Source organism: Etheostoma spectabile, chromosome 20 (assembly GCF_008692095.1).
Source record: "Etheostoma spectabile isolate EspeVRDwgs_2016 chromosome 20, UIUC_Espe_1.0, whole genome shotgun sequence".
NCBI classification, from domain to species: Eukaryota; Metazoa; Chordata; class Actinopteri; order Perciformes; family Percidae; genus Etheostoma; species Etheostoma spectabile.
Window position 1 is genome coordinate 23,519,445 of NC_045752.1, and position 5,980 is coordinate 23,525,424.

At 42.4% G+C, this 5,980-nt stretch overlaps 1 long non-coding RNA gene across 1 annotated transcript in view; it reads right to left on the reverse strand.

The window, feature by feature from the left end:
- Positions 1 to 5,980, reverse strand: part of LOC116670317 (uncharacterized) — a 14,244-nt gene that overhangs the window by 7,589 nt on the left and 675 nt on the right. The window contains exon 2 of the long non-coding RNA XR_004327000.1: positions 4,576 to 4,579. This is a non-coding gene — a long non-coding RNA (uncharacterized LOC116670317). The remainder of the gene's footprint in view (positions 1 to 4,575; positions 4,580 to 5,980) is intronic.

The following is a 5,980-nucleotide window of genomic DNA, read 5'->3' on the forward strand; positions in this document are numbered from 1 at the left end:
CTCATTGTAATCCCAACAGCTTTTGTAATAATGTTTCAGTGCAAAAATACTGTCAAAGTATTCTAATATTCACAGCTGGGTAAAGCCCATTGAGTCCATTTTTGCAAAGACATAATGTTGTTGCCTTGTCATATGAGCTTCACCTGTGACTAATAATGGATCAATTAGGTCTCAGGTGTGTATAAAAACAACCCCAGTACACAGACCTTACATCACCTGCAACTAGATATCTGCAAACATGCCTAAGATTCACCCTGAGACTAAAGTTTTGATTATCAAGAGGCTGAAGACCAGATCCACGCTGATGTGTGCGAACACCTTCAATGTGTCTCAGCGTCAAGTACAGAGGTTAGAAAACATTTAAGACACTGGAGATGTTTTTGACAAGCCCAGGTCAGGCAGACCCCGCAAGACAATGCTCGAGAGGGACCGTTTGTTGGCTCGAAAATCCAAGGCCAGCCCATTTTCCACTGCAGTGGAGCTCCACGAGACTGGTCCCCTGAAGTCCCTGTGTCAACCAGAACGGTTTTGTCGGTTCGTCTCGAAATGGCCTCCATGTCGAATCAGTGCCCAGAACCAGCAACAACAAAAGACAATTGAAACTGTGTGGCATTTTGCCAAGGCCCACAGCCAAAGGATGTGACGTGGAGAAGTGGAAGAAAGTGGATTTTTTCAGTTTAATCTTCTGTTGAATTACACCACAGTTCGCAATATTGCAGGAGACCTACTGGAGCCCGCATGAATCCCAAGATCACCCAGAAAACAGTGAAGTTTGGTGGCGGAAAAATCATGGTCTGGGTTACATCCAGTTATGGGGGTGTGGCAAGAGATCTACAGGTGGAAGGCAAACATCAATAGTCTCAAATACCAGAAATCTTAGCTACCTCTTATATTCCCAACCATAAAAGAGGCCAAATTCTTCGCAGGATGGTGCTCCCATCGCATACTTCCATCTCCACTTCAAAGTTCCTCAAGGCGAAGAAGATCAAGATGCTCCAGGATTGGCCAGCCCAGTCACCAGACGTGACTCATTGAGCATGTGTGGTGGATGAAAGAGGAAGCATGGAAGACCAAACCAAAGACTATTGATGAACTCTGGGAGGCATGCAAGACTGCTCCTAGCTATTCCTGATGACTTCATCAATACATGTATGAATCCTTGCCAAACCGCATGGATGGCATCCCTTCAAGTCTCATGGAAGTCATACAAGATATTAAATTTGAATCTCACAGCACCACTATTTAATTGCTGACATTTTTAGTATTTGTAGTAAATTTGTTCAATTTATGTATAGGCGACAAAACTTTTGTCTTGCCAAATTTGACCTTTCTGTCTTGTTTAAATAATAATCTTTTTTTAGTGAAACTAATTTATTTCAGTGCATTGAACATCATTGGGAGGGTTTAGCTTTTATATGAGTCTTATTTCTTACCACCAATTGATTAATTAAAAGTCAGGTTAATACGTGTTTCTACAAAATAGATAAGCGACAAGACTTCTGTCAGGGACTGTAGAGCGGAGTGAGAACCAAGTGTTAGGAGCACCAAGTACATAGATAACTACAGACTGACAAGAACACTGAGCCAAGTCACCACATGATTGTTGTAACAAACTGGCGCTGAAGAGGTAACAGCCGGGTGTAAGTGCTGCTGAGTAAGTATGGAATGCACTGCAGCTGTGCAGGATCAGAGCAGGGATGATGGCCATGCCAAAAGAACAGCTGACCCTGAACAACTCACAACTTGAGTGCAGGGTGGAGACAGAAACAGCACAGACAGAAACACATTGCAAAGGGAGAGAACCCACAAATGGGACGGGGAAGAACAGCTGACCCTAAACAACATCCCAACTTGACTTGGAGCTAAGAAAATAAAGAACAAACAACATACAAAATGAATGGTCAATCTATTGACCAACAAGCTAATGTGTGCAGTGTGGGCGGGAGTGGAACACATGCACACTGGGGGAGCAGGTAATGTTGAGTTATAAAAAGTTAAGGCAAGGCAAGGCACTTTATTTGTATAGCACATTTCAGCAACAGGGCAATTCAAAGTACTTTACACAAAATCAGTTAAACAGATAAAACACATAAAAAACAGTTAAATCATAAGCATTTAAAAACCGTGTAAAACACATGAATAGACAGTTAAAACAAATGAAACATAAACACAACAAAAGTTCAGTGCAGCATAAGAAATTTAAAGAAATAGCAGTCATTTAAAGAAAGGCAGCATCAAAAAAGGGTCTTCAGCCTTGTTAAAAGAACAGAGTAGCAGCGATCTACAGGTTTCTGAAGTTTATCCGATATGAGGAGCTAAAACTGAAAGCTGCTTCCCCTGTTTAGTTCTGCCTCTGGGGACAGAAGTAGCCTTGTCCCGATGACTGAGAGGTCTGGGTGGTTCATAGTGTATAGCAGATCAGATATATTTTGGACCTAAACCGTTAAGTGATTTATAAACTAGCAGAGTACTTTGAAATCAATTCTTTGAGACACAGAAAGCCCGTGTTAAAATGAGCCATTTCTTGTAAATAAATCTTAATTAGAAATATATTTCAGCGGCACTTAAGGTATATTTGTACACGACAAGACTTTTGTCAGTGACTGTAGACCGGTGGCCTTCTCCACTTTTCAATTGAACGTAATTTATGAAGCGATCGTATCGCACTGAAAGCTAATATTTTGTCACTAGCAACCTACACATGTCATCTGTCAAACAGTTGCATTTTCAGCCTACTTACTTGGTTATTTCACTATATATTGTGAATGATACTTCCAAAAGGTGTTATTTTAAATAGATTGTTGCAGGGCTATACGTCTTTGTGAACATGTGTAAAAAAGCGTGTATGAAGCCGTTATTGAAATATCATGTGGATGACTGTGCCAGCCATTTTTGTAGCTAGAACAGTACATTTTTACATTTATATCATGTTTTTAGTGTGGAAAATGTTGTTTCAATAGGTTTTAACGAGGGTTAGACCACTGCACATCCAAATAACGCCCCACAGCCCGTCAGCCCGAAAACTTGACCCCCCCTTCCTGGTGGGCCCAAATATATTTTCATCTTTCTAAAACTGCTTTTCCATGTCTCACCTCCATACATTATTGTATAAACACTGATATATGTGCATTTACTTAAAATCCATAGAGTTACAGCCAGGCCGGGGGATTAAAACAACTGTTTCAACTGTCCCGACACAGACATATGACATTACAGCCTGTTTTCCTTTCCATGCAAACAAGCATGTAATATGAATTCTGGGATTGTGGAGACCACTAACTGGTCTACTGAAGAAGCATATAGTCAAACCTTTAAATGAAAAACACTAATTAATAATAGAAAAAAATTAACTGCTAATGAAGTTTACTTTTGACCGTCAAACCATGTGTATCAGCTGTAACTCTGTGATAAAAGGAAATACCAAGAAGATAATTGGCTGATAGAAGGAGGTTATTGTGCTCTATGTTTTCACCTGAGGAAGTCTGTCTCTCATCATTGCATTTGGAGAAAACTGGAATGTTTTATTCTTTCTGCATTTCAGTCGTCCTGGCTCTCCCCTACCTGCTGTGCTTCCAGTGCACACCATCCAGTCTCGTCGTCCTTGCTGGGAGTCCTCTGTGTGTGCTAGAGTGTACTCACCTCTGCCTGCTCGCCTGGACCAGCCCTGGAGCTTCCCTACCCTTACTCTACCATCATTGTTACTTAATACATAATATGTGTTCATTAAAGACACCTTTTTTGTTTATCTCTGCATTCTGGGTCAGAACTGAATCCTAACAGATGTACTAGATGCCATCCTTGATTTGCCTGATGCCTTGATATGGACTGGGCAAATGCCACCCTAAAACGCCTTGCTACCCCTGCTGCCAGTATGTGCATAAAAGTTATACAAATACTGTATCATAAAATTCCTTTAACTATGTAAATACCATACATATCCACTATACATATATTTCTTTTATTAATATTTCTCCTCTCCGGGCTATCCAATCTCTGTATGACCAAAGCGAGAGCTGTGTCCGGGTTCTCTGCAGTAAGTCAGACTTGTTCCAGGTGAGGGTTGGCCTCCGCCAGGGCTGTGCTTTGTCACCAATCCTGTTTGTAATATTTATGGACAGGATGTCAAGATGTAGTTGGGGTGGGGAGAGGTTGCAGTTCAGTGGGCTGGGGATCTCATCGCTGCTTTTAGGGGATAATGCAGGGCTGCCAACTCTCACGCATTGGCCGTGATACCACACCCGCCATGTTCCATGGATTTCACACGCTCACACCCACACCCCAGATTCTCACGCTGAAGTGTCACCCCCGTCGTCAAATTTCTAAAGATGAGTTTATCTATTTTTTACCTGTTGAGCCACCGTGATCGACTAGGTGTGCTTTCAAGACTGTGAGGGGGTTCAAGAGCGCTCCCTGTCTGTGGAATTTTCAAATTGTCGCAAAGAAAAAAAATTTCACGAGCCATCCCAGGTGCATTTCCCCGCTTCAGGTTGCGCTCTGAGTATCACAAGCCCCGTCGGTCGCTTCGTGTCCTCTCTCTCTGTAAAATAGAGGTGAGCCGCGGCGGCGGTAGCGTACACAACTTCAGTTCATTGTAGGGACTCGCTCTGGCTGGGGCAGTGACGCGTTGCATGCATGCGTAGACCTCCGATAGAGAAGCCGCGTACGGACACCTCTAAACTCTGTCAGAGACCAGAGACCCAAATGGGCCTCTGTGTCTGTCAGACGGTCTGAATAGAGCCATCATCAGCGGAGCATGACATGCACACAGACTATATTACAACTCTCCACATCTCGGACAACAGAGATGGTGGAGTTATATTTTAATGTGCACAAAGTTGAAATATAAGCAGAAATCTGGTGAACACACCTGAGCTATACTAGCCTTATATAATATATATTATATATATATATTTAGATAATATAATATACTATAAATACCGACTGCAACGTTGGGCCACTATTGGCATCTCTACTCTCTGAATCTCTAAATGTAACTGTAAATAATATTGATGTTTTTTAAATGAACAAATCTAGTCTTTATTTTCACAAAAAAGTAAAAACAGTAAGTGGGGCCAGAGGATGAGGGCCAAACATTACTGAACGTGCACAAAGGTTAAGGATGAACTTATGTAACTCAGTGTTCTCCATTCTTTAGATTTCAGTGGCTTAGTTGATCCCTCATCATTAATTTAACTTGGGTCCCTTGTCCCTTCACCAGGGACCCCTGGACCTGTCACCACACACCCAAATCTTCTCAGCTGTTCTGACATATTCTCGGTCTCTTCTGTGGTTCATATGTTGTGCACATTGTGTGGTCAGTTCTTATATCATAAGAAGTTAATATAGTAAATGCTGAATGCCCTAAACCTGTTGATACTACACACAATGCAAAGGTTCTTAACCCAACAGTTTGCACATTCATGTAAGACTTGATTTCTCCATTTTTTTTTTGCAAAAAACTCTCAGAAAGTGCCATTTAATGGTTTATTTTTCAAATTTTTTCCTGGGGAGCATACCCCCAACCCACCCCCAGGGAGAGCCCCATCCCCCCACTATAACAAATCCCAATTTAAACCCTAAAGGATAAGACCCAAAGAAATTGCTTTGTACGCGGCAAAAATGGGTTGGCCCCCCCAAATCCACCCAAGGTTTTGGAAAGTGGCAGCCCTGGATAATGGTGTCCTGATGGCATCATCGTCTGTGACCTTCAGCACTCACTTGATCGGTTTGCAGCCGAGTGTGAAGCGGCCGGGATGAGGATCAGCACCTCTAAATCTGAGGCCATGGTTCTCAGCAGGAAACCGATGGAGTGCTTTCTTCAGGTAGGGAGTGAGTCCTTACCCCAAGTGAAGGAGTTTAAATACCTTGGGGTCTTGTTCGCGAGTGAGGGGACCTTGGAACAGGAGATTTGTTGGAGAATCGGAGCAGCAGGTGCAGTATTACATTCCATTTATCGCACCGTTGTGACAAAAAGGGAGCT